Here is a 24248-nt window from a genome sequence, read left to right on the forward strand (position 1 = left end):
GCTGACACTTATTTTGTAATAGGCACTGTTCTAAGCACTTTGCATGTATTCATTAATCCTCACCCAACCACCATTTAGAGATGAGGAAACTGAGGCATGAGGAGGCTTAGTAAGCCGCCGGAGGTCGCTCCGGCCCAGGTCTGCTCCTTGGCCCCCACTGTGCCCACACAGATGGCCCAGGCCCCGGGGGCTGCTATTCCATGATGACCTAGAGCCAGGAATTCTGTTCTCTTTGTATTCACTTTTTCTTTATATGCCTCTGAATGTTGTCATATTTCAAGGTGCAGACAGGGGCTAGCGTGTGTCTTTTTACTCATGCACAGGTGGGCCTGGGGTGGTAACAGATGCTGAGAGATCAGTGACATCACCAAGTGAAAGGTAAGGGATAAATAAAAAATTAAGTCCACATCTAACCTAAATGTATTAGTTTTTAGGCTATGGAATGTCTTATTTTGTTACATATTCTTTATTCAAAAGGATGTTTGGGATTATGAGAATATATTTATGGACACCTTTAACTTTCTTAATAATTTGTTACAACGCTAAAGGTGAGGTAGCTTTGCATTCAGTTTGATGGGGGGAGGGGAACCTATGATGGTGTGGAGATCTGGGGATTAGATTCAGTGTGTCCAGATGCCTTTGGGCAGTTTTCACTCTGCCCATCTTGACCAGCATTCCCTTCTCCTTTTAGCTGTGCCCCCATCAATGTGAAGACTGAACCCATGGAAGATTCTGGTATGTACACTGATGCTTGTAGAATCAGGTGTTCAGCAGGTCATTATTTGACTCCTTTCTTTTGTTTTACTTAAAAATGGGACTTTCCATAAACCAGGAATAGAGGGGAATTTCCTCAACTTGATTTAAAAAAATTTACAAAAAACCTACAGCTAACATCATATTTCATGCTGAGAAACTAGAATCTTTCCCACTAAGAGCAGGAGCAAGGCAAGGATGTCCGCTCTCATCACTCCCTTTCAACATCATACCGAAAGTCCTAGCTAATACAATAAGATAAGAAAAGGAAATATAAGATATATGGATTGGGAATGACAAACTATAACTGTCTTTAATTTGCAGATGATATATTGGTCCATATTTGGGTAGAAAATCCCAAAGAATCAACAAGATAATGGGGATAGGGCACTAGTTAACCTCAACGGGGGCCTTATTTGCAGAATAATCATATTTTACTCAAATATCTAGGAAAAAAGCTTCTAATTCAATAAATATTAGGTACTAAGATATTATTAAGTAGATATATTTGTAGACAAAGTTATTATTTTAATTATATGGAAATTAGAACTTGACTGCTAAATGAGTAAAAAGTCTTGAATACACATTTGGAATATGAATTTGATTTATGAATAAAGCAGTGTTTTTATTTTTGGACATAGCTTATTTTATTGCTTTCTTACACTCTGTCATTTCTAAATGTTCTACAATAGACGTACATTACTATGACAATGTATATTAGGAAAAAAATTCCTCTGTGATGGTGAGAGTAGTTAATCCCCATCCCTGCTCTCCCACACCTCAAAAAAAAAAAGTCATTAGAAGGAAAAATGTTAAAGGTTAAAAATAGAAAAAAATTTTTAACTCAAATGTTTAATCAAGGGATGGAAAAATACTGAAAGCATTAGAAGTAGAAACGTTAGAAAACCTAAAATAAACAAGTACATAAAACTGAAACTCAAACCTCAAAAAGATAAAGATGAACACAAGCTGACTATACGGGGTAAAACGAGAAGTTAATAATGTTTAGAAAAGCAACATAGAAATAAGAAATAAACAGTTCCAAATGTAAAGTTAAAGTTAAATCTGAGATAACGTAAAAGAAAAATAGTCAATATTAAGAAAAGATGGAGAGAGAAGGCGAAGAGAGATGTTACCTCCAGTGAAATGGAGGTCAGAGCACGAGCTTTGCTGAAGGTGTCAGGTGTGGTTTATGCTCAGCTGCCTCCCCAGTCCCTTGGGGCAAGAGTAGCCTGAATCCACCCTTGTCATACCCCAGGGTCACTCCTATCCACAGATAAACATGTGTTTGGGAGAAGCTCCACCTTAAACATCAGCCTGAAAAATAAGAGTGCCTGTCCATTTTAGTTATTCTAGGTCAAACCAACACAAGTCAATGAAAAGGAGCCAAATATTTCAGCCAACAGAATTCAGCTGTGGCGTCTTCGTCCCACTTACACACGACACGCCTTACACGCTTGCCCCTTTAATCTTAGCCTTGGATGCGTTTCCAAGCTCAGACACATTCTGCCTGCATCTCAGTTGGTAACAGAGAATTTAAAACCCCCAAGCCACAGTCTCCTCTCAGAAACCGGGAAAACAAATGGGGTGGGAGTGCAGGATTGTCGGCTCTCCCCGGGGGGCCCTTTCAAGGATCCACGGCCCTACCGCCTTCCTTTCCCTCCTCACCAGCTATTGGGTGGATGAGCGTTTCCCACCAGCCTTAAAATAGGCCTCTTTTGTTGAGGCCTCTCTTTGGAGATGTGATTCCCTATAAACAAGCTCCCTGATAGGTGACTTTCTACCATGGATTTCATGATACGAATTGCTTCCAGGTGCCTTCAGGCTTCTGTGAGCTGACCATCCACTGGCCTTATTTTCTGTGATGTTTGTGTAGCACTTGCTGCACAGAACGTTTAAATGGTTTTAACTTCTGAATTTCCCCCTCCCCCCTCATAGTTTGAGGAAAGGCTGAAGCAATTCTGCATTCTGCACCGTCAAATCTGCTTTCAGTTGCCTGCATTGAAAAGAAATTTTTCTTTGACAGCCCAGCTGTCACATATTTATCTAATGTTTGTACTTTAAAGTTTTACTATAAATTACAAAAGTTATACATGTTTTAAATAAAAATTCAGTGTAGTCAGTGGTAATAAGTAGTGTAATAAGTAGTAATAAGTAAAATTCCTCTTCACTCCTCCCCTCTCAAAGCTCCATCTCTCTTAAATCTCACTGCACCTCAAATTCCATCCCCATTTTAAGGGCAACAGCTCTTAACCAACTTGTGGAAATTCTTTCAGATCACTTACAAACATGTAAAAAGCTTTTTTCTTTTTTATGCACAAGTAGACCTCCATTTGTGAGCTCTCCTTTAACCTTTCCATCAGACTACCTTTCTGTCCCACTTCTGAGCAATTTCCTCAGCTTGCTCAAGTGCAATATCCATTTCACTGATAGGGCCATCGGCTGTGTCCTTTCTGTTCCTCAGTTTAACAAATTTTTCTTTCTGACAGTCACATTCGTAAATACCCAATCTTACTATCCCTATGCCAACAGAGCTGTTAAAGGTTTTCAGAAGACCTCCCCCACAACTTGTAAATTAATGCTGAACGGTGAAATCCCGAGCTTGTCACAATTTTTGTTTTTGCTTCTGTTAACTTTCACAGTTAAATTATATGTATACTTCAGTATCAGTTATCTATTGCAGTATAAAAGAGCACCCCAGAACTTAGTGGCTTCAAACAATAATTTAGTCTTTCTTACAATTCTGTGTGTTGGCCAGGCCGTCCTGCTGGTCTGGGCTGGCCTCACTCCTGGGGCCGAGGCCTCAGCTGCCAGAGTTGGGCCTACCTCTCCTCTTGGTCTCACACCCTCCAGGCTCAGCCACATGGCAACTCTGTTCCAAAAACAGCAGACGCTGATGCACAAGCGCTTTTCAAGCCTCTGCCTACATCCCACTGGCCAAAGCAAGTCACATGGCCAGGCCTAGATTTAAAAGGTGGAGTGGTTTTCCACTTCTAGAAAATAGGAGTGGGAAAGTTACATTGCAAACAGGTGTATATACTGGGATGGAAGACATTTGTGGCTAATTTTTGCCATCTACTACACCTTTCCCTGATAAAGCCTTTTGGTTTTACCAATGTAGTTTCCCCAGGTTTTGAAATTCATTTTGTTGTGGTAAGTAAATTAAGATTATCTGTGCCAATTTGGGCCCCATTACAGCAGAATATTTGCAATATTTATATTGCATATAAATGCATGTACATATACATCCATCTTGAAAGGGAAAATTTCCCCAAACTGGGAATTAGACCTCCTTCTCCTTCCCTTCTTTTCCTCCTTCCTTCCATCCATCTCTCCTCCCTTCCTTGTTTGCTTTATGTTGTTTTATTATTATTTTATATTTATATTTTTATATGGATAAACCATTTGTTCCTAGTGCATGAGCTACAAGTTCTTTTGCTGATTGCAGTGTTGCTGTGTTAATCCAAACAGAACCTGGAAGATATACTAGCCAGTCATATCTCTGTTCGTAAGTCTAGCCTAACACATAATTTTATAATTTCCATTGCATTCAAAGGCATTTCACCGAAAGCAACAGTTATGTCAGTCAAGAAAGAATCAGAAGATCCTAATTACTATGAATATAGTATGCAAGGTAATATCATTTTATAATAATTTTCTTCTTTAGAAGTTATCTGTGATGGAAAATTTTAATTAGCACCCATCTGAAAAACAGGAAAAGAGTCATAAAGATCCATGTACATTTACCCAGGATCTAACACAGTGCCATTAGGGTAAACAATTTTACAGTCATAAAATAGATTGTATTGATACTTAGCCTGAATCCACACGATTCTAGTCATCCATGAATGTAAAGCCATTTCAGGCTGCATTTTACTAGAGTTTGTCTGTTAAATATTATTTTGTGTGTTCTAAAATATTCCCACCTTAATTCTGTCCAGTCTGTCCCCTAGGTTGCTGAGAAAATAGTAAGTGTTAAAAGAGATGGAGATGAGTTAAGAAATTCAAGTGCCTTTTCTTTTTTTTTTTAATTAATTAATTTACTTATTTTTGGCTGCGTTGGGTCTTTGTTGCTGTGCGTGGGCTTTCTCTAGTTGCAGCGAGTGGGGGCTACTCTTCATTGCCATGCGTGGGCTTCTCATTTCAGTGGCTTTTCTTGTTGTGAGGCACGAGCTCTAGGCACACACACTTCAGTAGTGGTAGCACGCAGGCTCAGTAGTTGTGGCTCACGGGCTTAGTTGCTCCGCGGCATGTGGGATCTTCCCGGACCAGGGCTCAAACCCGTGTTCCCTGCATTGGAGGTGGATTCATAACCACTGCGCCACCAGGGAAGTCCATCAAGTGCCTTTTCTTAATAGTTGTTTCATTGACAGCATACAAGTTCAATGGGGAGAAGACAATTGTTACCAAATACACAAACTTTCCAAACATGGCACAGGTGGGTGCTGTGTGCAGTTAGGTGGCTTGGTTCTCTACCCAAAGACCAAAATCCCGCTGGACCCCAGCATGATGTCAGTTTGACGATATGGTACCATCATGTCGCTGTGACTGCCGTACGGTGTTCAGATTCTTTCTCCATCTTCCAGCTCCACTGGGAATGGAGACAGAGTGCAGGACGATTTGCAGTCACATCCTCAAACATTATCAGATTGGAAATGTTTCCTACAAAATCTTAACTTTGAAAATTTTTCTGCAGCATTACGTAGCTCTGACACTTTCGCTAAAAAAATTGTTTCAAAAAAATCTAAAGGCAGAGACTAACGGAAGTTCTGTTGTAATTGCTCTGTCCTGGGCCAACCCCACCCCCACCTCGTCCGCCCCCCCCCCCCCCGGCCTGTCCCTTGTGACCAGTCTCCTTCCCTCTGGGCAGAGGATCTCTTTTCAATCCATCCCACACACCCCACCCCAATCACTTGTACTTTGAAAACTGGGATCTGTCCACCTCTCTCCCCCACTCACACTGTCTGTGACTCCTTACCACCCGTAAAGTCCCAGTTTCCTTCCATGTTCCTACTGCTCTTTCTGGTCTCCCCTCCTATTTCATCTGCCTCTGCAGCCACCACCCTCCCTGGGCTCTTCAGACACACAGCTCGGGTCTGTGATTCCTTGAACGTGCCCTGAATCCGCCTTTCACGGGGCTTTTATATAAGCTGATCCCTCCCTGTGACTCCCTTCCTACCCTGCAGACCGCTGAGGAGTTCCCCCGCTTCTTTCTGGGCACAGTCAGAATCTCAACCCCTGCAGGGAGCTTCCAACGTTTAGTGTGACCTGCTGTGTTCTATCTATGCTTTTGCCAGGACTCCCTCAGCTAGTGGCAGGAAACACAGCATCTTACTCCTGCCCTGGAGCCCCACACCCGGGCTTTCTACATACTGAGCACTCAGATGTGCTTGCTGAGTTGAATGTGACCCTCATGAAGAATCAGTGTAACATTTGTTTCTAAATTACTGTTGTTTTGAACAAACTACTTTTAATTAAATTACGTCTTGGCTCCCAAGAATATATTTTTGAACTTAAATGACCTTGGTATTGATCAAATCGTGTACAGTCAGGGATAGGATACTTACAGATTCTGCTCCAAAAGGCATCAGTGGAATGAACAAGTTAGATGTACCTGCACTTGTTCTATTTTAATTTTTCAGAAAGAAGTACATTATTTGAAGAAAAACATTTACGTTAAATTGTGTGAATTTATAATCTTTCTCCTGCTTGGCTTGGAAATGACAGAACTATTCAAGAGATCTTTGTAGAACAGCTTCCTTCTTGATACCAAAAAGTTCCAAATTGCCTAACATCGTGGACTATATTCCATAGCACGGAATGTTTTTGTAACCCTTTAGGTTAAATACTCACATGCTGAAGTATTGATGTCTATATCCTTTAAGTAAGGGAGTTTTTTTCTTTTTTTTTTGCGGTATGCGGGCCTCTCACTGTTGTGGCCTCTCCCGTTGTGGAGCACAGGCTCCAGACGCGCAGGCTCAGCGGCCATGGCTCACGGGCCCAGCCGCTCCGCGGCATTTGAGATCTTCCCGGACCGGGGCACGAACCCGCGTCCCCTGCATCGTCAGGTGGACTCTCAACCACTGCACCACCAGGGAAGCCTGGGAGATATTTTTAAATCCAAAAAGACAATCAGTGTGTCCTGCTCAGAATGGCGACTGGCCCTCGGGAAGCCCCAGTGAACACGGCCCCACCAGTGCTCAGAAGCTACCCACACCAGGACCTCATGATCCATCTGCAACACAGATCTCTCAGAAGACCTCTGACACACATTTACACGTACACACATAACATCTTGGCCCACGGAAGTCCCATAGGTCTTTTACATGTGCAGGGACCCCATCTCCAGGGTCCCCAGAAATGAAGAGTGCACAGTACAAGCTGTGCTGAGATACAGTGCACCCAGGCTTCCTTGACGCTGATGGATGTCAGAGCATCAGTACCATTCTGTTTTCTTCCTGGCTGACACTGCATGATATGGGAGAGAAGCCTTCCAGGCCCAAGGGAACATGGATACAAAAGCCCAAGATCAAGGAATTAACATAGTCTTTCTCGAATCACACCACTCCGACACTGACTCTTCTGCTTCCCTTTTTCATATTTAAATACCTCGTACATCGATTACATGGAGCCCAGCTGGATAATGCAAGATAATCTTTTCTGAAGGTTAGCAATGAGCACACTTAATCCCATCTGCAGCCTAATTGCCCCTTGCCATGTAACATAATCTGTTCACAGGTTTTTGGATATCTTTGGAGGGGCCATCTGCCTATCGCAAACACTAAACAATTATATGCCAACAAATCAAGTAACCTAGATGAAATGGACAAACTACTGAAACTGACTAAGGATAAAACACAAAATTTGAATAGTCATATAACAAGAATTTGAATTAGTAGTTCAAAAACTTCCTACAAACAAAAGCACAGGACCAGATGCCATCACTGGTGAATTCTACCAAGTGTTTAAAGTCCTTCACGGGACTTCCCTGGTGGCGCAGTGGTTAAGATTCCGCCTGCCAATGCAGGGGACATGGGTTCGATCCCTGGTCTGGGAAAATCCCACACACCACGGAGTAAATAAGCCTGTGCACCACAAATACTGAGCTTGTACTCTAGAGCCTGCCGAGCCACAACTACTGAGCGTGCATGCCACAACTACTGAAACCTGCGTGCCTAGAGCCCGTGCTCTGCAACAAGAGAAGCCACCCCAATGAGAAGCCCGTGCACCGCAACGAAGAGTAGACCCTGCTCACCGCAACTAGAGAAAGCCCACATGCAGCAATGAAGACCCAACGCAGCCAAACATAAAATAAATAAATTTTTAAAAATAACAAATAAAAAAATAATAAAGTCCTTCACAAACTCTTACAAAAAATAGAGGAGGGAACACTTCTAAACTCATTCTGTTAGGCCAGTATCATCCTGATACCAAAATCAGACAAAAACAACACAAGAAAACTACAGAAAAATATCGCTTATTCATAGGCATACAAAATTTTTCAGTAAAATGCTAGCAAATGAATCCAGGAACATATAAAAAGGATTATACATCATGACTGTTGGGCTGCACCCCACAGGCCTGCAAGCCCAGCCTTGAGACCAAAGAAAGCCCAGTGACAGAGACATCAGTGGCTTATTGGACAGGGGGATCTTACACATCTGAAGCAAAGTCCTGGAGCAACACCCCACCGTGCGGCAATCAGTAGGCAGCACGTAACTGCAACCTTCACTACTTGGAGGAGAAGGAGGCTACCATTTATATAGAGGGAATCGACATCAGGTTGGCTCATCAGTAACCAGGAAACCAGCGCTGGGGCAGGGGGCAAGCATGTACCAGTTACTAATTAAGCCCTATAATTAGGAGGATTGGGTAGTCATGTGAGTGAAGCAGGGGCTTGTCGAGCTGGGGATGTACAGAGAACAGAAGAACAGCCATCTTGAATGGCCTGACCATACAATGACCAAGTGGGATTGACCCTAGGAAGGAAAGATTAGTTCAACATATGGAAATCTATCAGTGGAATAACAACATAATGAATAAAGGACAAGACCCGCACGATTATGCCCATAGATGTAGGAAAAAGGCATTTGACAAAATCTAATACCCTTTCGTGATTAAAAAAAAGAAAAAAAAAAGAACGCTCAAATTAGGAATCCAAGGGAACTTTCTCAACATAATTAAGAGCATCTACAGAAAACCTATACAGCTCATGTCATACTTAATAAGACTGAAGGCTTTCCCCCTAAGACCAGGAACAAGACAAGGACGTCTGTTCTTGCCACTTCTTTTCAACACTGTACTGGAGGTCCTAGGCAGGGCAATTAGGGAAGATTAAAAAAGGCATCCAGATTGGAAAGGAAGATGTAAAACTATTTCTGTTTGCAGATGACATGATCTTGTATATAGAAAATCCCAAGGAATACACACACAAATTAGAGCTAATAAATTAGTTTAGCAAGGTTGCAGGATACAAGGTCAATATACAAAAATCAATTGTATATCCATGTGTTAGCAATGAACAGTCAAAAACTGAAATTTAAAAAAATTCCATTTACCACAGCATCAAAAAGAATGCAATACTTAGGAATAAATTTAACCAAAGAAGTATAAGACTTGTACACTAAAAACTACACAACAGGGACTTCCCTGGTGGTCCAGTGGCTAAGACTCCATGCTCCCAATCCAGGGGGCCCGGGTTTGATCCCTGGTCAGGGAACTAGATCCCACATGCTGCAACTAAGAGTTCGCATGCCACAACTAAAGATCCCGCATGCTGCAACGAAGACCCAGTGCAGCCAAATAAATAAATAAATATTTTTTAAAAAGTGGCTGCACTATTTTATAAAACAAACAAACAAAAACAAAAAACTACAAAACAGTGTTGAAAGAAATTAAAGAACTAAATAAATGTAAAGACATCCTGTGTTCATGGATTGGAAAACTTTCCTACGATTTATATGGAAATGCAAGGGACCCTGAAGAGCCAAAACAATCTTGAAAAAGAACGAAGTTGGAAGATGTGTACTTCCTGATTTCAAAACCTACTACAAAGCTGTCATTATCAGTATTCCGTGGTACTGGCATGAGTATAAACATATGAATCAATGGAATAGAATGGAGAGTACAGAAATAAACCAATATTTTTATAGTCAGTTGATTTTCAACAAGGGTGCACAAAACTAGTCAATGGGGAAAGAATAGTCTTTTCAAAAAATGGTGCTGGAACAACTGGATATCCACCTGCAAAAAGATCAGTTTGGACCTCTACCTCACACAGTATAAAAAAAGATGAACTCGGGACTTCCCTGGTGTCGCACTGGTTGGGAATCTGCCTGCCAATGCAGGGGACATGGGTTCGAGCCCTGGTCCAGGAAGATCCCACATGCTGCGGAGCAACTAAGCCTGTGTGCCAAAACTACTGAGCCGGCGCTCTAGAGCCCACGAGCCACAACTACTGAAGCCCAGGTGCCACAACTACTAAGGCCCGTGCACCTAGAGCCTGTGCTCTGCAACAAGAGAGGCCACTGCAATGAGAAGCACACGCACTGCAACGAAGAGTGGCCCCCGCTCTCCACAACTAGCGAAAGCCTGCATGCAGCAACGAGGACCCAATGCAGCCAAAAATAAATAAATAAATAATTTTTAAAAACTCAAAATGGATCAAAGACCTAAGTATAAGAGCTAAAACTACAGTGCTCTTAGGAGAAAACACAGACATATATCTTTGTGACCTTGGATTAGACAATGGTCTCTTAGATATGAAATCTAAAGCACGAGCAGCCGAAGAAGAAAATAGACAAATTGAACCTCAGCAAAATTAAAAACTCTTGTGCTTCAAGGAATATTATCCAAAAAGTGAAAACACCACAAACAGAATGAGAGAAAACATTTGCAAATTGTATATCTGATAAAGACCTTGCATCCAGAATATATAAGAACTCTTTCAACACAATAATAAAAATACAAACTACCCAATTTAAAAATGGGTGGGGCTTCCCTGGTGGCACAGTGTTTGAGAGTCCGCCTGCCGATGCAGGGGACACGGGTTCGTGCCCCAGTCCGGGAAGATCCCACATACCGCGGAGCGGCTGGGCCCGTGAGCCATGGCCGCTGAGCCTGCACATCCGGAGCCTGTACTCCACAACGGGAGAGGCCACAACAGTGAGAGGCCCGCGTACCGCTAAAAAAATAATAATAATAATGAAGTACCGATACACACTGTAACATGAATGAACCTTGAATACACAATGCTGAGTGAAAGAAGCCAGACACAAAAAGGTACATATTGTATGATTCCATTTATATGAAATGTCCAGAAGAGGCAAATCCATAGAGACAGAAAGTCCATTAGTGGTTACAGAGTCTGAAGAGAGCAGGGAGTGAGGAGTGACCCCCAGTGGGCACAGGGATTCTTTTGGGGGTGATGAAAATGTTCTAGAAATAGTGATGAAGGTTGTACTACCTTGTGAATATATGGAAAACCACTGAACTGTACACTTTGAAAGGATGAATTTTATGGTATGTGAATTATATCTCAGTTTTTAGAAAGCAAATTCAATGTAAGATTAACCTGTATAATCTGTATAAATAATCTGTATAAAATAAAATTTGTGATTAATTTTGACTTGAAAGCACTGATTATCAGATCATTTTGAACACATTTGATACCCATTCAGTACATAGGATTTTTGCTGTCAAAACTCTAGACCAGGAATATTTTTGCTATAACTGTGAATAAATTTACCTGAGAGCCCTTGTCCTCTTGGTAAATTGATACTGGTCATCTTAGCACTCATTTCCTTTTTAAAAAATTATTATTGTGGAAATTCCCTGGCGGTCCAGTGGTTGGGACTCGGTGCTCTCACTGGCGAGGCCCCGCATTCGATCCCTGGTCAGGGAATGAAGATCCTGCAATCCATACGGTGCAGCCAAAAAATATATATATATATATTATTGTGGTAGAATATACGTAACATAAAATTTGCAATTTTAACCATTTTTAAATGCACAGGTCAGTGACATTAAGTACATTCACAGTGTTGTGTGACCATTACCACCATCCATCTCCAGAACTATTTCATCATCACAAACAGGAACTGTCCCCACTAAGCAATAACTCCCCATTCCCTTCCTCTCAGCCCCTGGCAACCCCCATTCTACTTTCTGTCTCTATGAATTTGCCTATTCTCGGTGCCTCATATAACTGGAATCAGACAGTATTTATCCTTTTGTGACTGGATTATTTCACTAGGTGTAATGTCTTCAAGTTTCTTCCATGTTGTAGCAGCTGTCAGAATTTCATTGCCATTCACTTATTTGTAATTTTGCCTTTTTTCTTTATGGAATGGCTATGAATCCATATCTCTAACCCAAATTTGATGATGAAATTTGTGCTCCAAAGCAGGTCCTTCAAAAAATGATCCTTCAAAAAATTCCTCATTTGAAGTATTTCAAAGGTGTGTTCCTCCATGCCCACTTTCCAGAGCATGTCAGTATTTTAAGTTAATCTACACTGAATTTACTGTGTGTGATATTTAGTTCTGGGGTTTTTTGTTTGTTTGTGTTTTTTTACTTTTTGGAATGGAAGAGGAGGAAAAGAAATGCATTGGCCTACTTGTAGGGTTTTTTTTTTTTAATGTAATCTTGATCTTGCTTAGGCTTGAACCTAACACGAGGCAATTTGTTTTTGTTTTTTTTAATTACTTACCTCAACTTCTGTTTGGTAAAGTCATGTAATGAGATTCAACATGGGTGCGTGACTTGCTCTTATATGTAAGTGATTTGATCTTTGTCACATTTGTGACTGTGTTACACAGCCTGACCAGTTTGATGATGCAACGTTGAAGTTACATGGTTTTCTAGAAATGAACCAAAGATGGCCTCTGTATATTGGCCCCTAGGTGGTTTATTTTTTCACAGCAGGATGAGACCTATCAACTCAAAATCCTGCCAGCCCCAAATTCCAGGTGCCTGTGTATGTGAGATGCTGAGAAGGACACACCGTCATCTCGGCAGTGTTCTGGCTGAGAATGCAAGACCTGAGTCTTACCATGAGGAAACGTCAGACAAACTCAAAATGAGGATCGTTCTAGTGGGGAGGGGAAGCGGGGGAAGGAGGGGACTCAAATCTTCAGAAATGGCAATGCCATAAAAAACAAAGACAGACTATGGAACCATTCAATACTAAAGGAGATGTGACAGCTAAAAACAAGACCTGACCCCCCAAACTGGATCCCATACTGAAAGGGAAAGGCTATAATGAACATTTGGGCAACTGACAAAGTTGGAATACAAATGGTAGAATAGATAAAATTGTCTCATATGTTAAATTCTCTGAGTTTATACTGTGATCGTATAAGAGAATATCCCTATTCTAAGGAAATAGTCACGGAAGTGTTCAGAGATAAAGGTCCATAATGTATGTAACTTTCCCTCAAATGCTTCAGGAAAAAACAGTGTGTGTATATACATCTATCTCTCTATATAGATTGGGGGTGGGGGGAAGGAGAGACAAAGATTACCAACAGGGTAAATTGTTAACATCATGTTATCTGAGTAAAGGGTAGATGGATCTTCTTTGTACTATTTTATTTTTGCAATTTTTCTGTGTTTAAAACTATTTCCAAATATAAAGGTTTTTTTAAGAGAAGACATTTATGAGACAATTGAGGAAATTTGAACAATGCCTAGCTATGAGATGATGATACAGAATAATTGTTCATGTGGAGGGGTCATCACAACATCATGGTAATGCTAAAGGAAGAGACTTTACTTAGGTACTTGCCTGTAGTTATGCAATATTTGCACACTGAATTCTGGGATTTACTTTAAACTACCAGTGCTGGGTGGGGTGGGCACGGATAAACCGGGATGATGTGAGCTGATGACTGTTGGCGCTGAGGGATGGGCACATGGCTTCATGATGCCGTCTCTCTGCTTTTCTGTATTTGAAATTTTTCCAAAGCACAAATGAAAACAAAAACAAAGGAAAAAACATAAAGAAAGGATCATTTGTGTGAATTTGATATTACGGAGTCGAAGTATTGCATGTATATTCCTGTGCGGGTCTTGAATTATTTGCATTGGTTTTAAATGATTCCTTTTTTAAAATTTGTATTTCTGCCTTGCTTGCTTTCCTTTCAGAGAGCCATCATTCTGCCAGCACTGAAGTAATAGAAATGGAATTACCAGTGGAAGGTTAGAAAAATAAGGCATTTTCTCTCTCTCTCTTTTTTTTTTTTTTTTTTTTTTTTTTTTTAGTTTACAGTATTTTGAAGAGAATATACCCTTTTAAACACACGTTTGAAAATACAGAAGACAACATGCCTTCTTAGAGAACTGGCCGAGTCCTCATCCTAAGATGTAGTATTAAGAACTCTGTCACTCTCTTACTTTTTTGATTTGTAAATGATTCTACTTTAAGTGCCTGGATATAGAGGTTAAGTGGTAAGAAAAATTTGCACTGATGCCATTTGTTACTTTATTTCATTTTGTCTTCTTGATGGGCATGCCAAAATCTTTTGAGCAAAGTTCAATAGAATTTTAGGAAATTCTTGAATTAGAGATAAAACTTGGTATATACTTCCCTCCACTCATATATAAATCCTGAGCATCATATTTAAGGCCTAAGCTCTTAAAGTGGTTTATGTAAGATAAAATTAATAAAGGAGATTTCCTCTGCAAACATAGAGGTATGAATGTCTTTGTCAGTTTACAGGCAAGTTGATCTTGTTTTTAGGGGTTGTACATCTGTCTCAGTACCAAAATGATTTGTGTTTTTCTTTTACATCAGAAACTTTCTCCAAGGAGCCGAGTTGCAGTCATTTTCGATAGCTTCCCTGATTTAGGGAGTCTGGAGTTTTTTGTTGTAGAGGATGGTTCCAACGGCCCCCTGAGCAATTTGTCTAAGTCTCTGACCTAGAAGAATTTTGGTAGATTTTGCCAGAGAACATACTATGATAGAGTCCAGTCTTAGAATTGTTCATTCACTCATAAAATAAAATTCAAATCCATTTTGAATTTCATTGCTTTAGAACCAAGAAGACAAGCGGACTCTGTCATTATTTAAGTCTTGTTTATTTTTGTAAATTATGTATTTTCATTGTGGTTAAAAAAACCCACATAACATAAAATTTACCATCTTAACCACTGTGAAGTGTGCAGTTTGATAGTGCTGAGTATATTTGTTGGGAAGAAGATCTCCAGAACTTTTCATCTTGCAAACCTATACGCATTTAACAACAACTCCCCCATTTTCCCTCCTGGCAACCCCTATTCTACTTTCTGTCTCTATGAATTTGACTACTTTAGGTATCTCATATAAGTGGAATCATACGTTATTTGCCTTTTTGTGACTGGCTTATTTCACTGAGCATAATGCTTTCAGGGTTTATCCATGTTGTAGCGTGTGTCAGGATTCTTCCATTAATTTTTTGTTTCTTTTCTTTAACTCAATCTCTGACCTTCTCTGGATGTAAAGGAGGACAATTATTTTGAATTGAGTTTAAATCTGTTCCTCCCTTATGTCATTTTACTTTCCTTTGTAAAAGCCTGTTAAGGTATTGTTTGGTCATTTTTTAAATGGATGGATAGTACAATATTTGGAAAGAAGAAGACCTGTGTAGGAGTCAGTTGTAGAACTGGTGCTGAATTAGAATCAGAAAGTTTTCATGGGATGTTGGCCCTCGAAATAGTTCATATCTAAACAGATTTTTTATTATCATGATATTGTGGGAAGCCCATTTACAATAGAGCTGAATTTGTTTGATTTTTAAAACCTTTTTATTTTATGTCAGTTCTATTATTTTTTTATTATTTATTTATCTCTATCTGGGGCAGGGAGGGGCCACACTGCACAGCCTGTGGGATCTCAGTTCCCCAGGCCACGGCAGTGAGAGCCCAGAATTCTAACCACGAGGCCACCAGGGAACTCCCTAAAACCTTTTTATTTTAAAATAATTATAGATTCACAAGAAGCTGCAAGAATAGTACAGAGCAGCCCAATGTACCTTCATCTGTTTTTCCCCAAAGGTTACATCCTACGTAACGATAGTACAATATCAAAACAGTTTTGCATTCTAGTCTTTCTTCTTTTGCTAACAATTAATGTAAGATTTGACAAATCTTTCTAAAATGAGCTAGAGTTAGGCGAGGTAAGCTAGCCAGGCTTTTGTCTATATGTAGAACTTAATGTATATGTCATAATTCTTATCCACCAGAAAACTCAATTAGGTACTTTAGGTACCTCATATAAGTGAAATCATATGATATTTGCTTTTTTGTGACTGGTTTATTTCACTGAGCATGTATATGTCGTGTACATTACATGCATTCGTGTAGGTTACATGCGTCCATGTAATAATAGACCATGAATCACCTGGGGGCTGCTGGCAGGATAAGAAAGGAGCAAATGGCTTTTTTTGAATCCTAGTAATTCCCAATGACAATCAGAAAACACTATGACCACATGTCTTCCATTAGCTCAAATAGAAGGATATTCTTTGTCCGTTACTGCAACTTCATATTATTTGATAATATCTGAAAGTTTCTTATCTCCTCTTATTCCTTATAAGATTATCCTTTATTACCCTATTATCCTTTTTAAAATTAAAATTACCTTTATGTTTATACCTCTATGTTTAGTAAATATAAAATGTATTTAAAATGCCAGGATAAGTGACTTTTTGGGTATAGGAGCGGTAAAATGTTGGAACATGAGAATACATAAACAATGAATGTCATTTTAGAAATTTTTTTTTCAAGATTCTACTCAGCTTGTCCCTTCAGAAATGAGTGAGGACCCTGAAGCTGAGGTGAAAATTGAAGGTTGGTTGCCAAAAACCTCGCCACATTCACACGGCTAAGTATGGTTTTCATTTTTTCTGAAAGGGAAAAGATTGAACTCAATGTGTGTGTACCTATGACCAGAGCAGCCCATATTCCCATCAGGTACCCAGTGCTCTAGGCTTGTCAGATAACAGAATTAGGCTGTGCAAATTAGCCCTGGCCAGAGTAGGGCCAAACTGTGCTTGGTCCAATGAGGAAAGAATGAAGCCAGAAGGAGGGGAATGAAGTGGGGAGGGGGAAACTGCAAGGGAGAGGGGAGAGGGGAAGAATGAAGAGGGGGAGGATGAAGGGGGGAGGGGGGAAGAACGACGGTGTGTCTCCTTGTGTCCCTTTGAGGTCTTGTTCTTCAGATGCAGAATCTCAAACACCCAAATGGTTGATCTTTCACAGAACACAGGGATTGAACTTTGAGTCCCTCAGAAAGGACTAGACAGGCTCATTTACATTTCTCATTTAAGTGAGCATTGTGTGTATCATTTGACCAGAAATCATGATAACGTCAACTGTGCTTTTACTATTTAACCCCATCTGAGCCTTTCCTTGACTGTCTGTTACCTCATTTCTCATAGGACATCTGCTTCCTAAGTGTCCTCTTGGACACATTCGTATGTCTTCTTTCCTACCCCCCACCTTTAAACTGAGAATAACAAGAAAGGAAAAAAATTTTTTTTTTTTTTTTTTTTTGGCTGAGTGGCATGCAAGATCTTAGTTCCCTGACCAGGGATCCAACCCGTGCCCCCTGCACTGGGAGCTTAGAGTCTTAACCACTGGACTGCCAGGGAAGTCCCAGGAAATATATTTTTAAACACCCTTGTTTTTGAATCAAATTAGACTGACTGAAGTATCAGGGGCTATGAACTAAATAAAAGCCATGGTGCCCTTTCTCCTTTGACATCAACATTAAACTACAGAGACTCAAACAAACATCAATTATTGCCAAGCCAGCTTGTTATTCTACAGCTAAATGTTCTCTGGAGTTTAAAAATTTAGCCTGGCCTTCTTTTTTTTTGGCCACGCCTCCTGGCTTGCACAATCTTAATTCCCCAACTAGGGACTGAACCCAGGCCCTGGCAGTGAAAGTGCCAAGTCCTAGTCACTGGACCACCAGGGAATTCCCTAGTCTGGCCTTCTGATCAAAGTGGCAATTTGATAGTTTTAGAGGAGAAGTAGCCTAGTTTTCTATAAGTTCTAAATTTCAATTTCTGTTTAAGGAAACACCAATTCATCCAATATTACAAATTCTGCAGCAGGTGTTGAAGATCTTAACATCGTTCAGGTGACGATTCCAGGTATGGAATTCTATCTGACTTTATCATAATTTAGATTATTTTTTTCATTTTGTTATATTTTAACCACTTTGTGACATGGGTTAGTCTCTTGGAGCTATTTTTTTGCTAAGTTCACCCTGTCAACTAAGGAAAGACAATTCAGGAATATAAAATATGCTTCCAAGTGCTGCACACTGAATATCTTGCTATATTGTACATTGTTTATCAGATATATTGCTTCTCACAGCCCTGCCCTGGTGCATTACTTGGAAAATATCCCTTAGGGCAGCCAACTCCAAGCACTGGCTATCATTGGATTGGAACTGGCCACAGTGGTGAAATGTATTTGCTGCCCATCAATTAATCTTCTTTTCTTAATAGGTGTATATAAAACATATCTGGAGAGATACAAAAGAATCTAATGGCATAGATTCCTCCAAAGAAGGAAACTTGAGAGCTAAGATAGGGATGGAAGGGAGACATTTCATGATGTACTGTTTTATATCATTCGAATTTTGAACCACATAATCACTTTTCATTATTCAAAATTAAATAGAATAAAAATTTCCAGTATTAAAAAATTTTCCCCCCTAATCCTAGTACATACATCTTATTCATTTTACTTGCTATATTGCACTGGCTAGGATGTCTATTATAATGTTGAAGAGTAGGGGTGAAAGTGGACATCCTTATCTTGCATGATATTGAAAATGTTCTCTAAAGTAGTATGTCTTATATTTACATAGAGTCATAATTTGGAAAATTCTCTGTCATCTTTAATGCCTTAAATTTACAAATTGCCAAAAGGCTTAATTATTGCTAAAACTAAACTGAATGATAAGCCAGGTAAAGTGCTTTCACATGTGCTAACAGGTGTTTCCTCCAACAGCTTTTCGGGGGAGCAAATACATGAATAAACCTGGTTTGCTTGTTTTTTTTAATTTTTTTAGATAATGAGAAGGAAAGATTATCAAGCATTGAAAAAATAAAACAACTAAGAGAACAAGTCAATGACCTCTTTAGCCGAAAATTTGGTACGTTTTTATATTGTTACATAACCAAATTTTATACATTTGAAATATTTCCTTCTAATTGATTACTTTATCTAAGAAATTGATCTTTCTGTGAAGGAGCTGTGATCAAAATTAGTGTGTATTTTTCCTGAAGAAGAACTTTTACATGGAAACACTAATTTCATAATAATAATAGCTATCTTTGGCCAATAGGCACATGAAAAGATGCTCAACATTGCTAATTATTAGAGAAATGCAAATCAAAACCACAGTGAGGTACCACCTCACATCAGTCAGAATGGCCATCATTAAAAAGTCTACAGGGCCTCCCTGGTGGCGCAGTGGTTGAGAGTCCGCCTGCCGATGCAGGGGATACGGGTTCGTGCCCCGGTCTGGGAGGATCCCATATGCCGCGGAGCGGCTGGGCCCGTGAGCCATGGCTGCTGAGCCTGTGCATCCGGAGCCTGTGCTCCGCAACGGGAGAGGCCACAGCAGTGAGAGGCCCGCGTACCACAAAAAAAAAAAAAAAAAAAAAAAAAAAAAAAAAAAAAAAAAAGTCTACAAATAATAAATGCTGGAGAGGGTGTGGAGAAAAGGGAACCTTCCTACATTGTTGGTGGGAATGTAAGTTGGTGCAGCCACTATGGAGGACAGTATGGGGGTTCCTTAGAAAACTAAAAATAGAACTACCATATGATCGTGCAATCCCACTCCTGGGCAAATATCCACACAAAGCTATAATTCAAAAAGATACATGCACCCCTATGTTCGTAGCACCACTATTCACAATAGCCAAGACATGTAAACAACCTAAATGTCCATCGACAGATGAATGGATAAAGAAGATGTGGTGTATATATATGTATATATATATATATATATATATATACATATATATATAATGGAATACTACTCAGCCATAAAAAAGAATGAAATAATGCCATTTGCAGCAATATGGATGCTAGAGATTATCATACTAAGTGAAGTAAGTCAGAAAGAGAAAGACAAATACTATATGATATCACTTACGTGGAATCTAAAATATGACACAAATGAACCTATCTACGAAACAGAAACAGAATTATGGACATAGAGAACAGGCTGCTGGTTGCCAAGGGGGAGGGAGTTGGGGGAGTGATGGAGTGGGAGTTTGGGGTTAGCAGATGTAAGCTTTAATATATAGAATGGATAAACAAGGTCCTACTGTATAGCACAGAGAATTATATTCAATATCCTATGATAAACCATAATGGAAAAGAATATTAAAAAAAGAATGTATATATATGTATAACTGAATCACTTTGCTGTACAGCAGAAATTAACACGACATTGTAAATCAACTACACTTCAATAAAAAAAATTTTTTTTTAAAGCTATCTTGGGCTTCCCTGGTGGCGCAGTGGTTGAGAGTCCGCCTGCCGATGCAGGGGACGCGGGTTTGTGCCCCGGTCCAGGAGGATCCCACATGCCGCGGAGCGGCTGGGCCCGTGGGCCATGGTCGCTGAGCCTGCGCGTCGGGAGCCTGTGCTCCGCAATGAGAGAGGCCACAACAGTGAGAGGCCCGTGTACGGCAAAAAAAAAAAAAAAAAAAGCTATCAAATCATTATGCTGTACACCCAAAACTAATACAATGTTATATGTCAATTATATCTCAATTAAAAATAAATTTTAAATATTTTTAAAATAATTATAATAGCTATCTTTCACTTACTGACTTTTTACCATAGCTGAGTATTGTTTTTAGTGTTCGACATGTGATTAATCATTTAATCCTCACAAAACCCTTTTCAGGTAGATACTATGATAATGCCTATTTCATGGACCACAGTCTGCTACACTACCTGTTACCAATTTCAAAATCAATAAAATTATTCATACACCCTAGCATGGCTGGAAAATAAAGTAATGGCTGATCACCAGTGTTGTTACTTGATGCAATTAATTTTAAAATCTTGGCATTAAAGATAAAGCACGGTTTGGGAAAAGCAAGTGACACACACCTGATTTTACACTCTTTGTATCATCACAGGTGAAGCAATTGGAGTGGATTTCCCTGTGAAAGTTCCCTACAGGAAGATCACCTTCAACCCTGGCTGTGTGGTCATCGACGGCATGCCCCCGGGGGTGGTATTCAAAGCCCCTGGCTACCTGGAAATCAGCTCCATGAGAAGGATCTTGGATGCCGCAGAATTTATCAAATTCACAGTCATCAGGTATGTGAGAGTCCCCTGCCTGGTCAGGAGAATGAGCTGCAGATCGTAACTTGCTCGAGGTGGAGAAGCTGGGGGGCACAGGGATTCTCACCCCAGGACGTGGGCCATGGGTCCCTGCAGTCAAGTGCTATGTCATGCTGCCTGTCACACTCAGTTCATCATATTCTGCTTCTGGGAGCTGTGTGTCCTCGCTCCCGTTTCTTGGTGATCATGGGCAGCCTGTTTTAGTTTAGCCTCGCACTGACACTCACAAAAGTTTTGTCAAATAGAACTAAATGGACAAGAGAGGAAAAGTGACCTCTGTTGCACTCACCAATGTCTCTTTCTCTTCAGACCACTTCCCGGCCTTGAACTCAGCAATGGTGAGTATCCTGGGGGAGAGAAGATGGTCCTAGTCCCTGCTGTGCCACGTGCGCTGTCTCAGTGGACACTCACCACCAGAAAGAGCAAAGCATGCTGCTCTTTATGTGCATTTTGTTTTTCCTCGTCTTTTTTTGTTTGTTTGTTTGCGGTACGCGGGCCTCTCACTGTTGTGGCCTCTCCCATTGCGGAGCACAGGCTCTGGACGCACAGGCTCAGCGGCCATGGCTCACGGGCCCAGCTGCTCCGTGGCATGAACCTGTGTCCCCTGCATCGGCAGGCAGACTCTCAACCACTGCGCCACCAGGGAAGCCCTTTCCTGCTTCTTTTAAAGCCCTTTAATTCTGTTGCTCGAGTATTATTAGCCAGGCATTTTTTTCTCATATAACAATTTGATGGAGCTTGCTGTGTGTGATAACATACCACATTCTTATTCAAGAGTCCTTTATGGGGTCGGGGCGGGGGGCGGCTCATATCATAATACTGAACTACTACTCTACCTTATTGGGTAAATAGTACCTACCTGGCCACCCCTGACCTCCCCACAGTTCAGAACCAACAGGGCCTGGCACAGCAGGGCTCCCAGAACCCCCTCCAGTTGACTTCTGTTCTTTTTTTTTTTTTTTTTTTAAAGCATCCTTTTTTTTTTCTTTTTTAATTTTATTTATTTATTTATTTTATTTATGGCTGTGTTGGCTCTTCGTTTCTGTGCCAGGGCTTTCTGTAGTTGCGGCAAGCGGGGGCCACTCCTCATCGCGGTGCGCGGGCCTCTCACTATCGCGGCCTCTCTTGTTGCGGAGCACAGGCTCCAGACGCGCAGGCTCAGTAATTGTGGCTCACGGGGCTAGTTGCTCCGCGGCATGTGGGATCTTCCCAGACCAAGGCTCGAACCTGTGTCCCCTGCATTGGCAGGCAGATTCTCAACCACTGCGCCACCAGGGAAGCCCTGACTTCTGTTCTGATTGGGCAATGTCCCAGCCACTCTGCTTGTTAAATATTTTTAATGTCTCCCCTAAAGTCCTTGCAAGCAAGTCAAAATCCTATTGGATATTAAAGCAGAAAGCGTAACCAACAAGGACCTGCTGTATAGCACAGGGAACTATACTCATCTTGCAATAACCTATAATGGAAAAGAATCTAAAAAAGAATATATATATATATATTTATATATATATATATATGCATATGTATATATAACTGAATCACTTTGCTGTACACCTGAAACGAACACAACATTGTAAATAAGTATATTTCAATAAAATTCTAAAAAAGTAAAGTACCTATAGAAAGAAAAAAAAGCATAACATGTAACGATGTTCCCAAGAGTCATCTAGGGAACCTCCTCATTTAAATTTGGAAACTAAAGTGTTCTTTTAAAATGCACAATTATTATTCCTAAACTCCTCTGGTTGTTAAATAGCTTTTTACATTTTTAATAGCTTTATTGTGGCATAAATTTACATACCGTAAAATTCACTTGTGCAAACTGTACACAATCCAGTGATTTTTAGTATATTTACGGAGTCGTGCAACTATCACCACAATCTAATATTAGAACATTTCCATCCCCCCACCTGAAAGATTCCTCCTACCCATTTCTGGTCATTCCCCATTCCCACCCCCAGCCCCAGGCAGCCACTACATTGACTGCTTGTCTCTGCCTACATTTTCTTAAAGTGAATTTTTATACCTATGTTCTTTCAAAGTAAAGCTCACCTGCATCGTGGCCCATTTCTTTACATTGAAAACAGGTAAGTTCTGTGAGGGTCTGTGGCTATCACTGGTGTCTTTCGGGACTCACAGCAGTTAAATCATACGTCTTCTGTGCTCATTCCCTTCTCTGTTATTTCAAAGTTCCCTTGAAAATCAAATGAAAAAATATATGTTAAAATGCAGATACACTTTCAAATCATTCTCATTTAAACCAGATGGGCAAGCATAGCCACTTGCTGAACCTCCCCAAAGTTGTCTTTCTTTTGGCTCATCTACCTTTTAATTTTATTTATTTATTTATTTATTTATTTTTGGCTGCATCGGGTCTGTTACTGCGCACGGGCTTTCTCTAGTTGCAGCGAGCGGGGGCTACTCTTTGTTGCGGTATGGTGGCTTCTCTTGTTGTGGAGCACGGGCTCTAGGCGCGCAGGCTCAGTAGTTGTGGCACACGGGCTTAGTTGCTCCACGGTATGTGGGATCTTCCTGGACCAGGACTCGAACCCGTGTCCCCTGCATTGGCAGGCGGATTCTTAACCACTGAGCCACCAGGGAAGCCCCTTGGCTCATCTACCTTTTAAAAAAGGGAATTCGTGGCCAACATTGAAAAACCAGGGACTTTTTCATAAAAGTCCATTTCCAGGTTTTCTTTAGCAATCTGAAGATCCAGGCAGGCCAGGGCCATGCTCCCTCTGGCAGTAGTTTGCTTGCCCTGAGTGTCCCCCGTCCTCACCCCACACCTCTGCAGGGCTGGGGTGCTCTCCAGTTAACCACGCCCCACCCCGCCACCTTATCCCTTGCATTTGTCATCATGCTCTTGCTGGTGTTAGACTAACAGTCGATTTAAGGGAAAACTGAACTGTTTCTTGTCTCCATGTTTCTATCAAAAGTGGGAAAAAGAAAGATAGACCAAGAGGGCCGTGTATTTCAAGAAAAGTGGGAGAGAGCGTATTTCTTCGTGGAGGTGCAGAATATCCCTACGTGTTTAATATGCAAACAGAGCATGTCTGTGTCCAAAGAATACAACCTGAGACGCCATTATCAAACCAACCACAGCAAGCACTATGACCAGTACACAGAGA

The 24248-nt window shown here is 40.7% G+C and overlaps 1 pseudogene across 1 annotated transcript; it reads left to right on the forward strand.

The window, feature by feature from the left end:
* The first annotated feature begins 253 nt into the window (after positions 1-253).
* On the forward strand, positions 254-24234 carry LOC307063063 (general transcription factor II-I repeat domain-containing protein 2-like; annotated as a pseudogene). Its single transcript has 9 exons — positions 254-378; positions 692-735; positions 4310-4387; positions 13900-13946; positions 16512-16581; positions 17814-17891; positions 18821-18904; positions 20913-21096; positions 24057-24234. The product of its transcript is annotated as a general transcription factor II-I repeat domain-containing protein 2-like (transcript).
* Positions 24235-24248: the final 14 nt, after the last annotated feature.

Source organism: Hyperoodon ampullatus, assembly GCF_949752795.1.
Source record: "Hyperoodon ampullatus genome assembly, chromosome: 14".
Classification (NCBI taxonomy): Eukaryota; Metazoa; Chordata; class Mammalia; order Artiodactyla; family Ziphiidae; genus Hyperoodon; species Hyperoodon ampullatus.